This window comes from Nomascus leucogenys, chromosome 18 (genome assembly GCF_006542625.1).
Source record: "Nomascus leucogenys isolate Asia chromosome 18, Asia_NLE_v1, whole genome shotgun sequence".
Classification (NCBI taxonomy): domain Eukaryota; kingdom Metazoa; phylum Chordata; class Mammalia; order Primates; family Hylobatidae; genus Nomascus; species Nomascus leucogenys.
Genome location: NC_044398.1, coordinates 74,754,817 through 74,778,382, shown reverse-complemented (window position 1 = coordinate 74,778,382; position 23,566 = coordinate 74,754,817). Strand labels below are relative to the sequence as shown.

The following is a 23,566-nucleotide window of genomic DNA, read 5'->3' as shown; positions in this document are numbered from 1 at the left end:
ATCAAATAAAAGGGATAAAGTTTAGAGATAGATTAGAAATAAAAGAAAGCCTAAAAGTGAACTCTATCGGATGTCTTAATGAGTTAACTTTACTTCCATCCCTATTAATTTAAAATGCAATGAAATCTGATTTTTAAATATAGCATTTGGATTTGGTTTCTTTGTAATGTGGGTCAGTGGCAATATATCAGGAGGTAATTATCAGATAAAAATAATGGCTTCAAGTTCTGGAATCACAGTAAAGAGAATCTGTATGTACACAGCACATTACAATGATAATTAGTTTTCATTTTCAATAGTTATTTAGTCGATGAGCAAGAGTTGATCTAACCATATGGCTTATGTAACACAAGAAAATGCAAAATTCTTAGCCTCAGCATCAGTGATGCCTGCACATGTTCTTAACTGTGTCAGACAGAATAAAGTACCTCAAAAGAGCCTGCACACAAAATTTGGCACTATCTGAAAATTAAAAGGTGTTATTTTCTCATTTGTGTCTCGTGGGTGCCGTCCTAGGCCAACATAGGAAGCAAGTGTATCTCTGGGGAAAATATCGGGGTTTTTTTCAGAGCATCCTCCCACAGGTGCCTTCCACTCTCAAGCTGTCCTCTGTTTCTCCCATCCCACCCCACTCAGACATACCCAGACATACACACACCCAGACACACACACACAGACACCCCTCTGATTATTTCATATCATCTTCAGCCTTCACAGTCTCTGACTGTGTCCTATTCCCTCATGGAACTGCTAGATTCTGAACAGATAATGGGCATTAATGGTTCATGTGATAAAAATTGATCCTTGTATATTATCTACCAATACATTTATTTTCAGAGCAAAATCTGAAGATAATGTCTTAATCTAAAAGGAGGGTAAAGGGAAAGTATTTTAAGGCAGACAGGTCTTTTCTATGCTGGTTCATCATCCCAACATCAGCTGCCTATTTTCACCTACATACAACATTGGCCCTGGTGGCTCATAGGCAGATATTTTTTAAAATTTTATTTTATTTTTAATGGACACATAATAATTGTACATACTGTGGTATATAGTGTGGTGTTTTGATACATGTATATATTGCATAATGATTAAATCAGAATAGTTGGCAGATCTATTACCTCAAATATTTATCATTTCTTTGTGGTGAGAACATTCAGAATACTCTGTTCTAGCTATTTTGAAATATAAAATACATTATGGTTAACTATAGTCATGCTACTTCTGTGCAATAGAACACCAGAACTTATTCCTTCCATCTAACTGTAACTTTGAGCAATATAAAATGTTTCACAAATTTGCATGTCATCTTTGCTTAGGGGCCATGCTAATCTTTTCTGTATCATTTCAATTTTAGTGTATGTGATGCTGAACACTCATATGCAGATTTTTTTTAAAAAAAAAACCTTTAAAACCTTTAAAAAATCTGTTGTATGTATTGTACATTTTATGAGTGGGACAATTAGCCAGTACAGTAGCATCCAAGCCATGGAACATTCTTATTTTCAGAAGTGCAAAATATGTGCCTAGTGGGGCTTAGCTCCAAAAATATGCAAACTTCATAAATGGATGACATTTTATGTAATTTAAACAAATGACTACCATGTTAACATATTTTAAGAACCAGTATATTATTTTACAGCTAGAAAAAGAGAGGTAAAGCAATGTATTAGGTGCTTCTGAGAAAAGGCAAGTCAAAACAGATTAAAATGCCTAATTCAAAACATTGCTTTGGGTGCCATCTCCCAAATGCCTCTGTAACCTACAGAGATTCTCAAACTTGTTACAAGAAGAACTGAATAGGTGCCACCAGAAATCCCATCTGCCTAACAAAAATTAATTGATGCTAAGGTTGCATCATAAATTTTCTGGTTAACAAAGTCACATATACACTCATATATTGTCCTTCAATGTCTTGGGAAATTGAAATATAGAGAAAGAAAGGAACTATTTAAAGAAAAGTGGAAAAGCTAAGGTATCTTTTATGTTAGAGTTTCATGATGCCTAGACTAAGTTACATTAACTTCAGGCCTTGTACAATTTATTTCTCCCTCTTTAGAGCTTTAAGATTTATTACCGTTAGTGATTACTGAAAGTTCATTGAAATGCAAGTTGTCAAATGAGTTATAATATGTCTGATGTTATAAGCAGTGAACTGAAATACATTTTTGGGAAACATTAAGAGCATTTGCATTATTTTCATAACAAATGAGTAAGAGCTGAAACATGGAGAATGAAAGAAGAGCTAAGAAAATAGCAATTTAAAAGCTGGAAACTTCCTAGGGATAAATTACAAAACCTTAGGAAACATTTACATTAAAATGAAATTGGACCTGTGTAATTCCTACAGGAACTGGAAGTAACTTAACTTAGAGGTAACTTTACCACATGTTACTTATGTTTAGTCTAACACGTTTCACTCTAATTAATCAGAGTTTAGGTCTATGAGAGTCACCCCTGGGGGTGATTCATTTAATTCAGTCAAATATGTTTTATGGGTTAGCGACTAGATTGTGATTATTTATTTTTTTTATTGAGTGTAAGTCAAGAGCTTAACCATTTTGATTAATTCCAAAGCCTTAGTATTGATAGAAAAAACCCTAAGAATTAACTTCTACAAAATTTCAGTGCTTTAGAGTTCAAGTTGAATCCAAAAACATTTAAAATAATGACCAAATTATAAATCTGCTCTCAACTAACTCCTTACAGATCAGGATTTAATGTCTAAATCATATAGCTTAGGAAAACTGAACTGCTGTAGGAGGAGGATGACATGAATACAGATTTTGCCTAAGTTGCCTCTTAATAATGGAAACTCTCTCTATTGTGAATATTCTTATTTTGTAGTTCAAAAAGTAATATGACAAAGCCTTGCCAGAATGGCTAACTGTAAAAAGACTCATAATGCCCAGTGTTGGTGGTGATGTGGAGCAGCAGAAATGCTCATACATTGTTCGTGGGAATTAAGTGGTCTACAACTCCTTTCAAAAAAGTTCTGGAAGTTTCTTATAAAGCTAAACATATACCCATCCTATGACCTGGATTCCACTTCTAGGTGTTTTGCCAAGAGAAATAAAAACATATTCACAAATAGAGTTCTACAAGAATATTCATGGTATTTTATTTAGATTAACCCCAAAGTGGAAACAGCCCAGGTGTCTGTCAAGAGAAAAATGGTTAAAGAAATTAGTACACTTCTACAATAGAATAATACTCAGCAATTAAAAGAAGCTAACTCCTGATCCTCAAAACAACATAGATAAATCACAAAAGCCTTATCTTGAATGAGAAAATCCTTACACAAAAGAATAAATACTGTATGATTTCATTCATATGAGGCTCTAGAACAGGTAAAACTGATGGTAAATATTAGAACAGGGGTGAGGAATTGACTGAGAAGGGACATAAGTGAACTTTCTGGGGTCAGGGTGATATTCTATATCTAGATGGCAGTTTAGTTTCACGGGTGTATACATTTGGCAAAATGTATTGAATGGTACACTCAAGATTTGCATTTGATTACATGCAAATTTTACTTAAAAAAAAAACCCAAAAGCAAATATTGAACTAAGTTAATGCTATGTATGCTGAATTGTTTACGAGTTAAGTTTACTGATGTCTGCAGGTTCAGAAAAATAATATGGATTGCTGGTTGGACAGAGGGATAAACAGACAGGTAGATATGTAATAAAGCAAGTATCGTAAAATGTTAATTGTAGAATCTAGGGAATGGGTATTTATTTGATGACTGAGGATTTACATTTCCCTAAATAATTACATGGGATAAATTAATCAAAACCACTGGGAGGCTTTATAATTGGTAGGGTCAAGTTTAGGAGTTAACACACTGGGGATTTTAGTTACGAAATGTCTTGGCCCTGCACCAGTCTGCTCTTTTGCTGAGGTTGCCAGACTTTGGAGACCTGTGTAGCTGCTCATAGCTTTTTAAAAAAACAGCAAAATGTTTGTTATTTTAATGGTCTGTCCCTAATGTAATGATTTATGTATTTAGTTGAACGGAGTGAGACATAATGAAAGGAAAATTGAATCTTGGAGTCAGAAAACTTAGATTTAAATATAGGTTTGCCCCTTAGAATTGCAATCTTAGGAAAACTAACTTCTCCGAGACTCAGTTTCCTCAGCTGTAAAATTGGAATAACACCTATATGAAGTATCTCAAGGTTGCTGCAAGGATCAAATGAAATCATGTGTGGGAAAACAAGTATAAAAGGCAAAGGATGGTAAGAAGTTGGCTGCAATCCCTTTTAGCATATCAAACTTGTGTTTACTTAGCCTTCTGCTTGAATATAGTCTTTACTTATAAAAATTATCTGCTATTCTATAAAAGTCTGTATTTGCTTTACAGTTCCCTAATATGGACTTTGCTTAAATAAATATGCCATTAGGCTGAGGAAAAAAAAGTGTGGCCTCATTGACAATCACTCAGCATTTTACATAATTTAGTGATGACAGATAAACACTCGGGGTTTGTCAGCTAGCAGAAATGGAAACAGAACTCCTGTCACAACAAATATATCTAAGTTTCTCTTTTTGGAATCAATTCTGTTGTTGGCTATTATGCCAAGTGGCAAGGAAAGACCCAGGAAGCCAAAACAGGATGAGGGAAGGGGATGGTATCATTTGCTTTATTTTTTAGAGCAAAGAGGAAGAAAAGGGATTAAATGACTTCTCCAAGGAGAGTGAGCTCCAGGATCTCTCTTCAAATATCCCCAGTGGTTCCTCTCAAATGAATTCCATTTACAAGTATACACCCTAATTCAGTGCCAACTTCAGTGACAGCTTCAGAGCTTAGTTTTCATATGGCTTCAGTGAGGGAGCTTTCTCAAGGTGGTCCCATACATCTATGTAACCATTGGATAGTTGGGGGCAGGGAAGATGCAAATGTGTGTGTAAACCCAGTTATTAATTTTGGTTTCAAATTCTTAAAGGTAGTTACAGACTCTCATAAATACAGAACAGATGCCAGATACCTACTGAGCAACCACACTATTTCATACCAAAGTAAGTACTACAATTAAAAAAAAAAGCCCAGTTAATCAGAAAAATAGAAATAAGACATTTTTCAAGGCACCTGTACATATTATAGTTGAGTCTTGTCTCCATTTTTCTCATAATTTTGTCTCCATTTTTCTCATGGAGAAAAATGCTCCAGTGAGTTTTTATGAAACTTGTGCTTTAGGTGGAAACGTGTGTTTTTTTTTTGTTCGTAGAGAGCCTTAGCAAGTGTGATTCCACCAGGAGCCTTTGAAGAATAATTGCAGTAATTCCCCTCTCTTCACAGCATGTTGTTTCATGGGAACATATGGCTGGCTCTGTGACTTCCTCACCATTGAACATGAGCTGAGATCAAACTCTGCCCTGGAGCTATTCAGGTTCAGTCAGAAATAAAACTTGACTTTTAAAAGTAAAGGGGAACCTGAAGTAATGGAATTTTCTTTTGGTGGCTACTTTGGGGACCTACATATAAAGCAACAGGCCTCAGGGGGACCAGCACCTTTTACAGTTTCTAGAGATATTCTGGTGACCATCTCCGTGTTGTCCCTTGCTTGCCCTCGGCCAGCACTTTTGCCATTTCCCCATGACCCGGTTGGGAGAGTTGATAAATAATGGGTAGCATTACTAAGCACTTTATTCACTTTTTTTTCATTAAAAAGTAAAAACTATATTTAAACATTTAAACACTAAAAAAAAAAAAATCAATAACCATCAGTTCCCTGAACTTCGATGCTTATAATGAAATAAGACTAAAAATATTACTATTAAATTGTAAGTCATCTTTTATTCATCTTAAATGTAACTGTTTAATGCAATACTGGGGAAAGTTGGGAATAAGTGGTGACATTTGGGGCAATTCTGAAGGGGTGGTCTAGGCATTTCTCAAGGCATTGGTGGTTGAAGGAGTTAGTGGTCGATAACATCATGACTTCGTGTTTTCATGACAGGAGTATCACTCCAAAAACTCATGCTTATTGGCAAGGAGAAAACTAACATGTACAAGGCACCATTTCTTAAATCTTTAAAATAAAATGTCTTTATTATTCTGTCTTGGCCTCTTCTTCCACCTTCCTACCCTTTTTGGCTTGAGAGTCTCTTGGCCTCTCCATTTTTCCCTTTGATTCTCTTAGCGTTGTTCTCTTTATGGTTTCCGGTTGGGCAAACAGCTCTTTAGGTCTTGCTCTTATAAGGTCTTGTGATTCTCACAGCTAGCAGAGACAGGCCTGTGACTGATGGAGTCAGAGTGCTGAATTCTTCAATCTCTGCTGGGATGAAAATCAGTACCATGGATTACATGGCTAGAACACAGCCCTTTCCCACTGAATATAGCTAGGATTAGTTTATTTTTAAAGGTATTTATTTAAATGTGTTTGTATGTAAAGATATATATTTATAAATATATAAACATAAAATAGAAATATATCTTATAAATATATGTAGATATAAATATATATTTTAAAAATATTTATATCTATATATTATTTTAAAAGAGAGCTACATATACTTGAATTAAAGAAACATACAGGTTTCCACATTTTAATCTGCAAAATATTTTTGCATTTAAAATCGAGATTTTCAACCTCTGATGCTTACTATTTTCACCTGATATCAGTGCTCTTCAAAGGTCAATTATCATTCAATTATCATGTGTTATACTGGAAAGAAATCAACTTGTTAATTTTCATCATATCTAAAGTATGGGTCATTCATTGCAGTATGCAGTTAATTCCTAAGTTTACCCACTGGAATTTTAGGGGGTCAATACATTAAACTGTTGGCTTATTTAAATAGTATTTAGCTTTTTATTCTTAATTATGTCATTAAGTTAGTGATGCTGTATTTCTCTTCAGTAAAGCTACAGGTTTTATGGAATCAATATTGCCAAAAACAATGACACAGCTTTAAAACAACCTGAGGTAACTGGGCTGACTATGTTCAAATTATCCAATTAATCCTGATGTCTGCAACTTCAGAAAAATAATATGGATTGCTGGTTGGACAGAGGGATAAACAGACAGGTAGATATGTAATAAAGCAAGTATTGTAAAATGTTAATTGTAGAATCTAGGGAGTATTTGCTTGATGACTGAGGATTTACAAAAGAGAGATTTAATTTAAAGAAGACATTATTCTATCATCTCATTTAGCTGTAACAGCACAAAATACTGATCAATACTTTAATAATTAATTATGACAAATAAGTTGTATAGTTATAGAATACCCGATTGTTGAATCCATTGTGTTTGCCAGTTCCAAACGGCCTCCTCTTCCATGTGAGAGGCTGTTTATCTAAAGTGATGGCCCATATGGTGACAGAAAGACCATAAGGGCCCCCAAACATGGACCACATTAGTGGTCCACACTACATACTAGTAAGAATGTTCTAGGTGGTCCTCTGGGTGCACATGCACAGTAGCTGTGCATGCTTGTTCATACGTTGCATGCCTCCTTAGCATCTTAAATCTCCACCCAGGGGAGGTTTACTTTTACTTTGAAAATGAGCAAAAGGTCTGTTTGAGGACAGGTAAAATTAAAGTGTATCTGTTCTCAGTAGGGGAAATTCCCTACTGAAGATAGCTTTGCTTGAGACAGTTTATCTAAAGTGATGGGCCATAGGGTGACAGAAAGACCATAAGAGCTCCCAAACATGGACCACACAGGCCTGAAATCCCAGTTTTTAGACTCACAAAAGGATTAGACTTGAAAGGCTCTGAAGCAGGATAGGTAGCAAAGGAAGTGACCATGTTCTCAGAACCCAGCAACCGTGGTGACCGTACAGTCTACACAATAAACCCCAGCATTCCCACTGTAATTGAGCTCATTCAAGCAAAGCTGTCTTGAGTAGGGAATTTCCCCTATTGAGAGCATGTACACTTCAATTTTACTTGTCCTCAACTTGGGCTTTTGCTTATTTTAATAGTAGAGAAAACCTCCCCTGGGTGGAAATTTAAGATGCTAATGAGACATGCAACGTATGAACAAGCATGTACAGCTGCGGCACATGTGCACCCAGAGGACCACCCAGAACATGCTTACCGGTACCATCTCGTCCCACCTGCTAATGAATAACCATGTAAGACTGCTGTAAAGCAGTCTCCCTAGCGCCAGTCTTTGCTGTCTCGCTTTTACAAGCAGCCTGCCCTGAATTCTCTCTCTCTCAGGGTGTACTGTCTATTCTGCACCTAACTTACAAGATATTCTTTTTCTTTTGCAATAAATTACTCTATGCTGCATTTACCTTGCTGCGTGCCCCTTGTTTAAATCATTTTAAACTAAGAAAACAAGAACCAAGGTATTACATCAGCTGTCAACAGCTCTTTGAGGAGGGTTTAGGAAGAGGGTAGGAAGTTGACATCTGTTTATCGTACTAATAATAATAGCAAAAACAGAGAACTTCTACTATGTGCCAGAGGCCCAGGGCTTCCAGCTTAGCTCTCTGTTTCATGCTTTAGTTGATAGGATGAATTTAGAGGATAGTTAGAACTTTCTTCTCCAGCATTTTGCAGTCTTTTTCAGCTTCAGACTCAATCCTACCCAACACTAGGGATTCTGTATACATTATATCTAATTGGATCCTGGCGTGTTATTGTCTTTTCATTGGCATGCAATGATAATTTCCATTTTTTTGCATAATTGTCAAAAATGACACTTCATGCCAGTATGAAATGTATATACCTACACAGATGTAAGAGCTATTTTCTACAAAAAGACACATGCTTTATGCAAACAGAAGAGGCCAGTATCTATATACATGGAAAATATCATCTTCCACCATGAGTTTCTTCACTGGACTGTAAACTCTTTGAGTTAAAAAAAGTTTATCTTATGTATCTCTGTAATCCCCAACCCTTAACATGTTGTCTGGTACATATGAAATAAAACAATTCCATGGTGGCTTAAAAAGTAGTGCCTATGTGGTGTGAGAAGTTGGAAGGCTGGGGTTACAGTGCTGGTTCTACCTCATCAGTTCCATTTCATCACTGGAGATTGGCTTCTTGAGGGTTTATTTTCCTGAAGCCTTCTTTTTTTTTTTTAAAAAAAACTATTTTATAAAAAATAATACATATAAACAGAACTTTTATGCAGATAAGTAGAAAAAGGAAAAGATGATTTATGCCAGAAGTAAACATCCTAACATTTTTGTATATTTCCTTGCAGATTAAAAAAAAGTATATAAATATACATATACACAGGCAAATGTATATATATATATATATATATATATACACACACACACAGAGAGAGAGAGAAAGCAAGTAAGCATCATATAATATATATATTACATTGGAGTTCACGTTTTTACCTAACAACATACCACCTATTAGCTTAGCCTTTCTAAGAGAATTAGCCTCCTGAGTCTTAGTTTTCTTATCTATAAATTGAGGATAACAGTGCCTATCTGATAGTGTTGTTGTGATGGGTGAAATTATTCATAATAAAGTCTCCAGTATGGTTATGCATGGAAAAAGATGAATGCATTCAGATGCTTGCCCAAGTTTCTTCTTTACTTGTAATAGTTTGATGCAGAGATTGCATACTGGTGGCATGTGGTCCAAATGTGGCCACAAACTTGTTTCATTTGGCTTGCAGCGGTCAATGTTTTGTTCATGAATTCACACAACAATCTGGATTTCCTGTGTTTCTTAATGTCAGAAGATGGTGGCACCAGGCCTGCTCTGAAATGGCAGCACTTAACTGCTTCTGAGGAATAGCCACCCTTTTAGACAAGCAGAAGCTCCCCAGTTCTCCAGAGACCCCTGCCCAGACTGCTTCACATATTGACTGTATCAGTGTGGCTTCTGCTGTATCTAGATTTGCTAGTGCTGGCTTAGAGCACAGTGAATTAGGATCTATAACAGTCTACAAAGTGAGCTTACCAAACAACCACATTTTAGGAGGTAAGTCTGCAGGCAGCAAATGCTTGCATCAATTTCAGTGGAGTAGAATTTCCTAAATAAAAATGCTTTCTTGGATATGAAACATAAAATTGGAGATTAAGACTTGGTAATTACTTAAGGGTATATAAAAAGTTCATCACAATCTGTACCCTTCTCATAAATCGTGAATTATAACTGAAAATGATTATTAAAAAGCTTCAAAAAAGTTCAACAAACAAGAGCCCAAATCATGAAATAAGCCACATATTTGAAATATAGCAAAATAAGCTTTCTGATCTTATTCCAAGAAGGAAAAATTCAGTTTATCACTTAACCAAGAAGTATATTAAAGAAAACCAGCAAAGATCCTTGAAACTGTATAGTTGGCTTCAGTTTGCTCTAAAAATAGAACTTTGGAAATACTTCCCCAATGGCAGTTACTGAATTAACTGCAGTGTTTGTGGGCAGACTGAGGCAGAACATGACCAGTGGCAGGGTGGTATATGGAACTGTATTAAGAGTATGGTAGTATTGTAGACTAGATGACTGAAGTTTTTTCTAGGTCTTTCGCTTTAAAATAACCACTTCAATCTTGGCTAACTTAATTCTCCTCTTCAATGTTAAGAGACAGGGAGTTAACTCTTTTGACTAGAGAGTGATGCCAACATTAACACAACAGTGAAGTTGATGTTTAATACCCTCCGGGTGAAGTGCATTGATGGACTTTTCTGTGAAGGAAAAAATGGGAGAAAAACACACAATTACAAATAAAAGAAGTGCAGAAATGTTTAGACTAAAAAGACACAGGCTGTGAAGCCCTAAAATCCAAGTTAATATTATCTTGAAGGATGTCAAAGAAACACCACAGACTTATTTTTGAAACTCCAATAATTCCTTTTAGGTTCAAAATAAACACACTTAGAAGAAAGTAAACGTACTGTGTATTAGCTTGCTAGGGCTGCCACAATAAATTACCACAAAGTAGGTGGCTTAATCAGAAATATACTGTCTCACAGCTCTGGAGGCTGGAAGTTCAAGATGAAGGTGTCAGCAGGGTTGGCTCCTATTGAGGGCTGTGAGGAATAAACTGCTCTGTGCTTCTACCTAGCATCTGTTAGTTTTCTGGCAATCACTGAAGTTCTCTGGCTTATAAAAGTATCATCCTAACCTCTGCTTTCACCTACACAGAGCTTCCTCTGTGTGTGCATGTCCACATCTCCCTTTTTGATAAGGATGTCAGTGACAATGGATTAGAGGCCCACTCTACTCCAGTAAGATTCCATCTTAACAAATTATATCAGCAATGACCTTATTTCCAAATAAGTCACATTCCAATTAAGGGGTAAGACTTCAACATATGAATTTGGGGGACATACAATTCAATTCATAACATTGCTATTTGAAAAAGCAGTTGATGAATTTAAGAAACCGTACCAGATTGTCCAGGCTCAAAGTATAAATGGGTTCAAGGATTAATTCATAAATGAGAGATTTTTATCTATAATACACTAGGGTTTTGAGTAGTTAACCCTACTTTCCTTTTCTACCCTTTAAAGTAATCAAGGAATGTATCGTCCTAGATTTAAAATCACAGGTGTGCCAATGCTAGACTTCCAAAGCGACCTTTCATCAGGATCCAGGGAGAGGGTGCAAGCAGGAAAAAGGAGCAGCTGGGGAGACAGGAAGGGAGTGTGAGATGGAGGGGCAACATTCTTGGAAAATGTGTTTTCTATCAGATACAGATCCTTAGATTACAATATCCCTAGGAACAGGAAGTTTTACTCATTATCTGGGTTTACCCAGCACCTAGCTTAGTACCTGGATCATTAAAGGCTCTCTATCCATGTTTGTTGAAATGGATCAAACTGAACTTCCAACGCTGATGTTGTGGAAGATGCCCAGCCCTGCTCACCGACCAGCTCACCTGGTTTCACTGTTGAAAATGGTATCGTGCTGGATGGACCATGGATTTGGGTCCGTGTGGTACAGGTACTGTTTTCAAAGGGACAAGGCTAGTAACTTCAGAGTGTTCATACCGGTGAAGGAAAGCAACAATAGTCCTGGGGGAGGAGAGTCCACTTGACTGTGGGAGTTCACACTTCCTCAAGGAGAGGAAAGAATATTGACATGAAGGCCACCTTCTAGCCTCCACATGAAGCATAAATGCTCCAGAGTCAGAAAGCCCTCTCTGGGTTTCTATCTTAATTTCATTACTTACAAGTGTGTGATTTTGGGCAAGTTTCTTAATCTCTCCAGTGCCTCAAATCAGTATAATAACACTTCATAGCATTGTCAAAAAGATTTAAGTGAAATAATATATGGAAAATATAAGGTCATAACAAGAAGAAATGAATGGAAGATGTGTTCCAGGGAGGCAATTCTGTACATTATGCCTAGGGAACCTTATATCTTTGTTACAGGCTTTCTTCTTACTTACTGATTCGAATATTATTTATGGAGTCCCTGTTATTCAAAAAAGGCTGAAATTGGGGAAAAAAAGAAAAGCACTACATTTTCTGGAGTCCTTTCCTAAGAGTTCATGAAGACTCCCATTATTATCCTATGTTGTTTTTATTTGATGATAACCTATTGTAAAGTCTCCTCTAACACAAATTGATTTTTCTGAATAGTGATAGAAAACTTGCAGTCCTTTATCTCCTTCCTTGATGTAGTACCATTTTATTGCCAACAAGTTTTCAACTAAATGGCTCCACTGTGAACATCTACATATAATTTTTTCTTTCTTTCTTAATGATGAAGTATAATGCACCATTAGGTGAAACAGAATGAAAGGACTCTGCACAACTGCCAATGGTTAGCTCAAGAACGGAAATAGCTCTTCAGGCAGACAGACATATGGGCAGGAGGAGATAGTGATTAGCAAACGTTTAGGTCAGCCTCTCCAATAGAGACATTATTTTTGATTTTCAAAGTGGCATAAATTATGTAAGATCATTTAGTGAGGGAAAAAAGCTTGGTGAGCTTCACTGACAAAGAACTTGAGGTTAGGAACATGCTTTTATTATTTCTTGGCATTCAATTCAGCATTAGCAAAATATAATAATGTTTATTGGGAGTTTACTGTGTGCCAGACACCATGCTAAGCACTTACATCCCATTTAATTCTCACAATGAGTCTATGAGGTAGTTGCTATCCCTATCCTCAATTTACAGATTGAGGGAAATGAGGCTTGAGAGAGGTTGTGAAAGTTGCTGAAGGTCACCAAAAGAGTAAACACAGTGATAGGACTCAAACCCACATTTATGATTTTACATACCATTACCAGGACAGAGTGCTCAGGAATGGAACTATATTTATATGTTTGTTTATTCATCCCAGGCATAGTTATTGAGAGCATACATTTTATAAAATATTGTGCTAGGAATGAAATAATCATTTTCTATTTTTTCTTTGTTGAGCCCCTAAATTATTGTGGCTTAAAAGTTGGCCCTACTCCTAGTTCTTCAACTTTTCCTATAATAAGTGTATAATGTTATTTTCTGCCTAGCTCAGAGGAACACATAACACAAAGGAGGCATACATATCTAGCACAGGAGGACCATCAGGCTAGTGCAAGCTAGTGTATGTGGGGGTATGGGGAAAACTGAAAACAAGAACAGGGTGCTCCTGCCCCCCAAGAGTCCCAGCATCTAAGCAGAGCAATGAGAATGGGAAAAGGATATGGCAAGAACTGGGCATAGAACCCTCTCTAACTTTTTGTGCTCTTTTCTGCACACACAAAAATGAATGCATTAAGGGAAAAATGGGAAGGTGGCATCAATGCTGTTCATGAACTGTCATTATTCTCTCTTTTTCCCAAGGAGAGACAAGAGTCAGGGTGCAATGCAATGGCCTCTTCTTATCATTTTACTGGGAATGTGAGACTTCTCTGCATAAGGGTGGAAATGAGTACTGAAAATTATTTGCAAAGCATTTTGGAAGTGAGAAGGTTATTAATGCAAATATATGACATTGTTAGTGACTAATGGCTCAGTTGGATTTATAAAATAAGAGCTTTCAAATATTATGCTGAGATAAGTGGTCTTCAAACTTTGCATATCATGCATTTCTATAAGTAAAAAATTAAGCATGCACTTGTAGTGTACAATATGTACTTGTTGATAAATTATATGTATATATACAATGATATTAACTATTAGACATATTTTTAAATACAAAAAAATAGAAATTAGGAAAGGAGTATGTAATAAGAAAGTTATGATATTTTCTTTCAGGTCATCTTGCACAACTTCCCTTTGAAGCCCACAGACTCAGCTTGGAGGTTCTTAAACTTTAATGTGCATCAGAATCACTTGGAGGGTTTAAACCACAGAATGCAGGGCTCTATCCCTAGAGTTTCCAATTCAGTGGGTCAGGGGTGGGGCCTGATCATTTGATTTGTATTAAGTTCCCAGCTGATCCAGGAACCATACCTTGAAAACCACTGGGTTAGTCTGTTACAACCATACCTCTGTAAACACATTAAAACAAAACTGTTTTTAAATGCTAGATATAGAGAAAGTACTGTAAGGTTAAAGTTTGATGTTGTAAGTAGGCATTTCATGGTTTGAGTTATTTGCATGAAACAGCCAGTGCGACATATGTAGGGTCTTATTAAATGATGAACATGTTATGTAATATGGCTTAATTTAGACAGATTAGAATTCGGGAATCCCAAATAATGATTTCTGAAACATGACAGTTACTTCCAGTAAACCTTTATTCATTCAGTGCTTCTCTAAAATGAGTGTTTTTCCAGGATTTTGACCAACTAGTTTGAGGAGGGCCTTTCATTACATTTTTAGTGGACAAGTTATTTTTTTTTAATCCCACATGTATGTTTGATTTTGTAAATACCAAATAAATGCACATATATGTCAATGGAACAACACAGTATTAAAATAAAATGTAACTATTGGAAGGATGCTTAACACCTGGCAAATGTACTTCATTAGTAAAACTTGTTTTGCCTTTTTTCATTTCTTCCACTAGCACTTCCTATTTCCCTTTTCTTCCTAATTTTCCTCCTCCTTCCTCTCATCCCTTCCATTGTTCCTGGGTCCTATTCTGCTTTTATTTTCTGTCTATAACATTGGCTAAGGTGTTAGTCTGAAATAATACAATATGCCAGCAGAGATATTTACATTTAAGAAAATGCTGAAGATGAGAAGGCACCTAGCACCCCAACATCCAAAGGAAATAAGTAATAATGTTGACATGCCAGTGGTAAGGTTGATATTTAAAGCAGGCAACCCGATAGGGTTCCCCCAAATATAATATACAGCCATAGAGCTAATTCCATGAACCAAAAGAGTAGTGTCAGTAAACATCCAACCACTACTGGGGGAACCAGTCCCCAATATTTCAACATAGGTTCTTTTCTATTTTCCCTAAGTGTTGGCCGGTCTGAGAAATAAAGGGAAGGAGTACAAAAGAAAGAAATTTTAAAGCTGGGTGTCCGGGGGAGACATCACATGTTGGCAGGTTCCGTGTTGCCCCCTGAGTTGTAAAACTAACAAGTTTTTATTAGCAATTTTCAAAGGGGAGGGAGTGTACGAATAGGGTATGGGTCACAGAGATCGTATGTTTCAAGGGCAACAAAAGATCACAAGGCAGAAGGTCAGGGCAAGATCACAAGGTCAGGGCAAAACTATAATTACTAATGAAGTTCCATGTCCCGCTGTGCATGCACTGTCATTGATAAACATCTTAACAGGGTTCAAGAGCAGAGAACCAGTCTGACTAGAATTCTCCAGGCTGGAATTTCCTAATCCTAGCAAGCCTGGGGGCGTTGCAAGAGGCCAGGGCGTGTTTCATCCCTTATCTTCAACTGCATAAGGCAGACACCCCCAGAGTGGCCATTTTACAGGCCCCCCCCAGGAATGCATTCTTTTCCCAGGGCTGTTAATTATTAATGTTCCTTACTGGGGAAAGAATTCAGCGATATTTCTCTTACCCATTTTCGGTAATATGGGAAATATGGCTGTGTCCTGCCTGGCTCCCAGGCAGTCAGACCTAATGGTTATCTCCCTTGTTCCCTGAACATTGCTGTTATCCTGTTCTTTTTTCAAGGTGCCCAGTTTTCATATTGTTTAAACACACAGGCTTTACGAAAAATTTGTGCAGTTAATGCAATAATCACAGGGTTCTGAGGTGACATACATCCTCAGCTTATAAAGATGACGAGATTAAGAGATTAAAGTAAAGACAGGCATAGGAAATTATAAGGGTATTGATTGGGGAAATGATAAATGTCCATGAAATCTTCATAATTTATGTTCAGAGATTGCAGTAATGACAGGTGTAAGAAATTATAAAAGTATTAATTTGGAGAACTAACAAATGTCCATGAAATCTTCACAATTTATGTTCTTCTGTCACAGCTTCAGCAGGTCCCTCTGTTCAGGGTCCCTGACTTCCCGCAACAAACCACATTCCAAGACAACACATGGAGAGAAAAATATTTTCAGATGCCATTCAGGATACACACTAGAAAAATCTTAGTAAGTAGATCCAAACACACACCTTAGCTCAAAGTTAAGCAGATGGAAGACCATGGGAGGCTCCAGGCCCACAGTGATATGGCATCCCACATGACAGGCACCCCTGAGAAGCCAAGCATTGCTTGGCAGATTATTCCAGGAGGCCTCCTGGAGGGTGTGCATTCAGATTGCAAATCCTATTTGCTTTGCACTCCAGGTTTTACTGTGCAAGGTTTTATCCTAATTTTAAAAGTGTCTTGTTTAAAAAGTTTTGCTTCATTTTGGCCTTCTTTCATTTCTTGTCCTTGAACTCATGTCACAGCAGCCTTAATATCAACCGACATCTTATTACAAATCAAAGAAAAGGCAGCAACACCCACTTTACAAATTAGCATATGAGTTAACAAAAAGTCCCAAATGGTGAGATTACCAGAAAGGGGCAATGTTCTAGGCAAGGGCAAGGGCAAAGTCAAAATTGATAAACTCAGAGGCTTTCTGCCTCCTGTCCTAAATACATCACTTATAGTGGTGTTCATTTAAAAGCAACTGGGAAAGGCAGGGGATACACAAAGTCACGTTCCTGCTCACACCACTAAAATTCCAGAGATCTATAACAGATATCCAATATGCCTACAGCTGATGAAAAGTGCTTGAAGGATGTCAGGCTGCAGCCTCCGCTGGGGCCTGAAGTCTCAGCAAAAAAGTAGAAAGACAGCTCCTGTCTGTCTTGGTTATCCTGGCTGTGCTGTCTGAACCTGCTGCAAAGAGCACTTGTATCAGGATGGAAAACATCATTCATTAGAGAGTAGGAGGGAAATTAGGAAAGTTGGTCCAGGCAGAAAATGAAAGAGTAATACCAGGAAAACTGGCTGACAATATGACAGAAGGAGAGGACCCAACAGGACAAATCTGCTTGGGTATGTTGGGGAGCATAACTACATTTCTCCAGTGGAAGTTTACACATGCTGGCTGCTAGCGCTGTAGTGAAACATCTTACAGAATACAGCCCATTCTTTCCCAAGAATTTAGGTGAGCAGGAAGTATTTTCTTTTTAGTTTTTACATTACAGTTTCTGTTTTGTTTGTTGTTTTAAGCAGTGCAGTTCCACTTTTTAAGAATGTCATTTATTTTCCAAGTTGACTGCTTAGAAATACAAGTACCAGTGTGGACTTAAGTTACATTTCCAAAATGTGAATAAGTGAAGTCTCCAAGTGATGTGCACTAATTCATTTTTCTCTACTAAGAATTATGAAAAGCAGTCTCCTTTACAATTTAAACATGTTTTCTAATTAAAGATACAAATCTCGAAATGCCTTTCTTCTCTCAGCACTCTATTATTTCTTTTACACACACAGAGGCACACACACACAGAGATTTTTTTTTTTAGGTCAAGCACACAGTGTTCTACCAGAAAGGAATAATGTCAAATAAAAATAATAGCAAGGATAAAGAAAAATAATCACCCAGTCTACATGGAGCCAGGAGAAAGACTTAAAAAACAAAGACTAAGAAGTGGTAGGGCAACTTTCCCAAACCTCAAGCAAAACTATATATTTTTTGCTCTTTGAAGATGAGAGAACAGTATTATGGTGACATTAAAGTCATTTTTAGATAAAAAGTAAATTTCCCCAAATATCACTATCTTTATGTATCTGAGTTAACAATTGTAACAAATTTTCCAAACTAACCATCTGGACATTTTCTTTTACTCCGTTAAAATCACTGAAAGCCAATTTTGTGTGTGTGTGTGTGTGTGTGTGTGGCTGGGGGAGATTGTTTTTTTACTTATCACTGTATCATCAACATTTTTCCACTTTAAATCATTTCCACTTTAAATCATTTCAACTACTGTGGAAAAACATAAATAGGAAACTCACAGAAAAGGAAATATGAAAGGTTAATAATGACATAAAAATACTCAGCCCCATTAGTAATCAGGAAAGTGCAAATTTAATTCAGTGAGATATATCATTTGATACCCATTAGATTAGAAAAATAAAAACACGAAAATAGCAAGTGTTTAAGAGGAGGTAAAGCAATGTACCGATTGATGGGAGAGTAAATTGATACAACCATTGAGGAACAATTTAAAGTATCAAGTAGAATGGAAGCTGTGCATATAAACAACCCATCAACTCTATCCCTACACCTATTCTCTAGAGCAGCACAAATCAACAGAATTTCCTGGATGATGGAAATATTTTCCTGTGCTGAGCAATATGGTAGCCACTAGCTTCATGTGGCTAAGGAACACTTAAAATGGGCTGGTGGACTAAGAAACTGAATTTCAAATTTAAATTATGTAAATTTAAACTTCAATGTTTCTAGCATTGTGTAGCATATGTGTACCAATTTTACCACAGAATTACCAGAACTGCATGTTTTTAAATTTTGACATTTTGTTAATTTACAATGTGTGAAATTCAATTTCTTGTTTTACCATGTGCTTTTTCAACTATTAACACAGTTGAATATTTTTCCTTGTGTTTGTTTATTTCAATTGTCTGTTCATACCCTTTGTCCATTTTCAGCTCAAGTCCTTGCTATAAATCCCGGGTAATCATTTTCTTTTTCTCTGGCAATAGTTCCTACTAATTTTATATACTCCTTAATTTCTTTCTAATTTATATCCCCTAGAATTTCAGTGCAGTTTTCCCCATTGTATTTTTCAGTAAGCATTAAAACATTTTTGCATTTTTGCTTAAAGTTTCTTGGTTGAGGGTTAAAACAACTTTAGTTAAGATCAACAGGTTCAACTATGTAAAAAATAAACTACTATTGAAACAAAAATACGCATTGAGTAAAACAGAAAAATATGTTTGTCTAAAATGTGATGAGCTCCTTTAGTTCATAAGAAAACAGCCAATTGTGAAGTGTGGCAAGGTGTTCATTGCCTGTAATCTGCTAAACATTTTATTCTGTTGTCATCAGGCTTCTATTTTTGTTGTGGAGAGACTCACTTCAAGCTTAATTGTATTGTAGTCCCTCTGTAGGAAATGTCTTTTCTCTTCTGTTGCTTTTAAAAACTTCCTTTGTCCTTAGTATTTTGTGATACCATTCCATTGTCTATTTTCCGTTTCTGAAACTCTTATTAGAAATATGTTGGATCTTCTCATTCTGGTCTTCATGTCTTCTTAATCCCTTTTTATATTTTCTATATCTTTACATTTCTCTGTTGCATTTTCTTCAGATCCGTCTTCCAGTTTATCTTTTTTAGCTGTATATAATATACTCATTAGGTTTTAATTTTAATAATCATACATTTTTTATATTATATATATTCATTTTTAGAATTTGAGTTATTTTCCAAGTATGCTTGGTCTTTTTACATACTCTTTTGTCTCACGTTTTCAATTCTTCTTTTGTGTCTTTAATAATTTGACATATTTATTCTAAGTCATTAACAGGTAATGGTATTAACTAAAGCACTTGAAGGACTAAATCCTGCTGTTGACTTTGCATGTTCACTTTCACCTTTGCTAGATTCTTTCCTTGTGTGTTTTACAATTTAACTTGTGATCTCATATTCAGCAGACTTTATCTGTAGATTCCTGAGATGTATTGCTTTTGGACTATAACAACAGTATAGTCATGATTCTTAGGATGCCAAGTCAAGCAAACATCCTAGTTATCTTCTTGGGCTGGTGGTACATTTTCCCTAACTCTTCACTAAGCATGTAGCCCTTTGAAAATCCTGGCTTGAATCAGAATTGTAACAGGAAACAAATGGACAATTTGAAGAGCACCTCTTTACACAGGGAGTAATTACAAAGGTATGGGTGGCAAACAGAAACCCCAAGGAATTTCAGGTTGGCTGTATGGTGCTGTCACCATTAAGGATGAGAGGAGGAAGAGGTTCCTGGCACCCGAAAAGAGAAAGAGTTGTATAATGCAGGCCTCCTTGTGTAGAACAGTGACCTGCAGTTATGGGAGACAGCCAGTTCAAAATAACCTTATAGAGAGAGAAACGGGAGACTAAATACCCTGGCTTAACTCTTTTCCTTCCTTCCAATGTCCTGCCAGAGTTCCCGATTGACCAAGCCAAACTGAAATGCAGAGGATAAGGGAGTGGGGTGATATAGGGTGGAGAAAGGCAAAGAGCAGATTTGGAGGGTCAAAGAGCAGACATCCAGCAAATGACTTTATGTGTATATCTCAGTTCTAATTCCTGCTGCCATATGATCTTCTAACTACAAGCCCCTTTTTAATGGAGTCAACGAACTCCCTCAGGGAAGCCATAGTATCAGACCATGCTGCCTTTCAACTCACTTCTTATTTCCTATTCATTTTTGACCCTGAAGATTTCTCTTACTTTCCTGTGAGCTTAGTAATACATTTAAAAGGGTGTTTGTATACATTATACAACTTAACTATCTTGTTTGTTTTAGGGTTATCTAACCAGTGTCTTGCCAGAAATAGATACATTATCTCACTCAATCTTACACAGACCTTATGATGTATAGATATTATTAATATTTTAAAGATGAGGAAACTGAGACTTGGTTAATTCTCAGGGGTCATAGAACTATGAAGCCTAGGACTGGTACTCTAACCCCAAAGCCCAGGCTCTTTCTACTACACTAAACATTGGGTGCAAGCATGCTATCAGAATGTTGGCTGACATTTTGAAAAAAAAATGTCATTTTGAAAGAAAAGAAAGAAAGAAGGTAGAAAAAAATAAAGGAAGAAAGGAAGGGGCTGGGCATGGTGTCTCACACCTGTAATCCTAGCACTTTGGGAGGCCGAGGCAGGTGGATCACCTGAGGTGAGGCATTCAAGACCAGCCTGGCCAATCTGGTGAAACCCCATCTTTACAAAAAAACAAAAATTATCTGGGTATAGTGGCACACGCCTGTAATCCCAGCTACTTGGGAGGCTGAGGCAGGAGAATTGTTTGAACCTGGGAGACAGAGGTTGCAGTGAGCCAAGATCCTGCCACTGCACTCCAGCCTGGGTGACAGAGCAAGACTCCGTTTCAAAAAAAAAAAAAAAGAAGGGAAGAAAGTCCTACAGATTCAGGTTATACTAAGTCATCTGAAAGATTAACTATAAAGCTCCAAAAATAAAAGACGAACAGGCTAAAAAACAAGAATACTAGAGATTCATTAATAAGGACTGACATTTAAGTATTATAGGTTGTAGGTGCAAATCTGACATTGATTCTCCCATGGAAGCCATTATTAAAGGAGGAAGAAAAGGAGTAAGTCCTGATAATTTATTTTCTTTTGGACAGCACAAGACTGTGAAACAAAAACATCCTGATTTCCAATTATCTGGGCTTTTGCAACTGTCCCATGTTACTTCAAAACAGAATCAACTACTTGGGAGGCTGAGGCAGGAGGGTCACTTGAGCCCAGGAGTTTGAGACCAGCCTGGGCAACATACCTAGACCCTGTCTCAAACAAAACAAAACAGAATTGAAAGCCTCTAAATTGACAAAATAATCAATAGACACCATGGAAAGAAAATAGCAACATTTACAAGTCCAGAAAGCCACAATCTAAATTCAGACCCAGGTGATAAAAGCTGATGATGCAGAGTGGAAATTCTCATTCCAGATTATGTCAAATCAGGACAAACACTTATTTCATGTATAGAGGCAATTCAAAATGAAGATATGTTAGGTATGTCGAGTCAGTTCTAATTCTCCTTTGTTGAGAAATTAGTACAAAGATGAAAGAAAACAAGAAAAAGAAAAGAGTATTCCCTCAAATTCAATAAGATACATTCTACTTCATAAGTTAAATAATTAAGAAAATGTCAGAAGTAGTTAAGATAGTCTAAAAACTAAGTTTTGGAAAGCTATTTAGAAAATATTACTGACTTTGGAAAAAATAATCAGAATTGGGAGAAGAAAAAAGAGTAACCATTTCTGAAAATAAGAACAAAATTTTTTTCTAATAGATACAGTTTAAAATACCATTTTAGGAGGTGTTATTTAGGGGATAAATTTTTCTAGACTGTTTACATTAGACCACATTATCACCATTTGTGATCATCAAAAGACATATTTTATTGAGTATTGAATACACTTTAAAATATACCTTGAAAATAAGGAAAATTAGTTATGCAGATAAAAAGTGAAGAGATGCCTTATTTTTTCAAAAATTTTGATAAAGGCACATATCCAGCTTCTAATACAAGTTCTAATCCAGTTTATAAGGTATCAAACATGCAGTTGTCAAGCTAACCTGGTTCTGTTTTTAGTATACTGATGAACTTACTGTAAGGATGTCAGCTGAACAAATATATTTTTAGAGGAAACTATATATGAACCAGATGGTATGTAATTGGAACAATTGAAAAATGATCTTAAAATTTAAAAAGTAAAAGATTTTAGGTTAGCTATAAAGAATAGAATACTAATATATATGGACAAAGTAATTATTAATAACTGCTTAACATATAATAAAAGGAAAGAAAGAAATTTCAACAAAATGCAGAAAAACATACTGTATTTTCTGGACCTAAAAACGACCAGAAGCTCTTTAGAATAATCCCTTTGGTCTTAATTGTCAAGTGCTGATTTGAAATATTTTTTCTAAATACTTGATGTCTAAAGATGAATTGAAGCACACTCTATAGTCTTAATATAGGGTGACTCCCACTTAAGACACACACTTTGGGAGGCTAAGGCAGGCTGATGGCTTGAGGTTAGGAGTTTGAGACCAGCCTGGCCAACATGGTGAAATGCTGTCTCTACTAAAAATACAAAAATTAACCAGGTGTCATGGCACACACCTGTAATCCCAGCTACTCGGGAGGCTGAGGCAGGAGAATTGCTTGAATTTGGAAGGCAGAGGTTGCAGTGAGCCAAGATTGTGCCACTGCACTCCAGGCCAGGAGATAGAGCGAGACTCTGTCTCAAAAAAAAAAAAAAAAAAAAATCCTTAAGACACAGGATGCTTCTATAGACAGTAATCTTTGTCTGTTTTAATACTGTGTTGGCAGAAGGGAGAACATTCTTGAATATGGGTGACAAATAAGCAGAAAACCCAATGCAGAGAGTAGGTAGAAATGACCTGTGTTTCAAGGAAATGAAACCTTAGTTGAGCCAGCATTCAATATGGGTAATTGCTGCTATGATTGTATTCTGGTTTAAAAGCTTTAGAAAATAATATTTATATAATTCTGAACACTTCATTTTTAATATATTTTAAAACGCATTTGTTTTACAAAGTGAGAAATAT

General features: G+C 36.3%; 1 protein-coding gene and 1 non-coding gene across 3 annotated transcripts in view; both read right to left on the bottom strand.

The window, feature by feature from the left end:
* The window catches only part of RGS7BP (regulator of G protein signaling 7 binding protein), a 106,821-nt gene that overhangs the window by 37,532 nt on the left and 45,723 nt on the right, over window positions 1-23,566 (bottom strand). The window lies entirely within an intron of this gene.
* On the bottom strand, window positions 1,275-1,376 carry LOC115831304. The gene has a single exon (XR_004026827.1). It is a non-coding gene; the product is annotated as a U6 spliceosomal RNA (small nuclear RNA).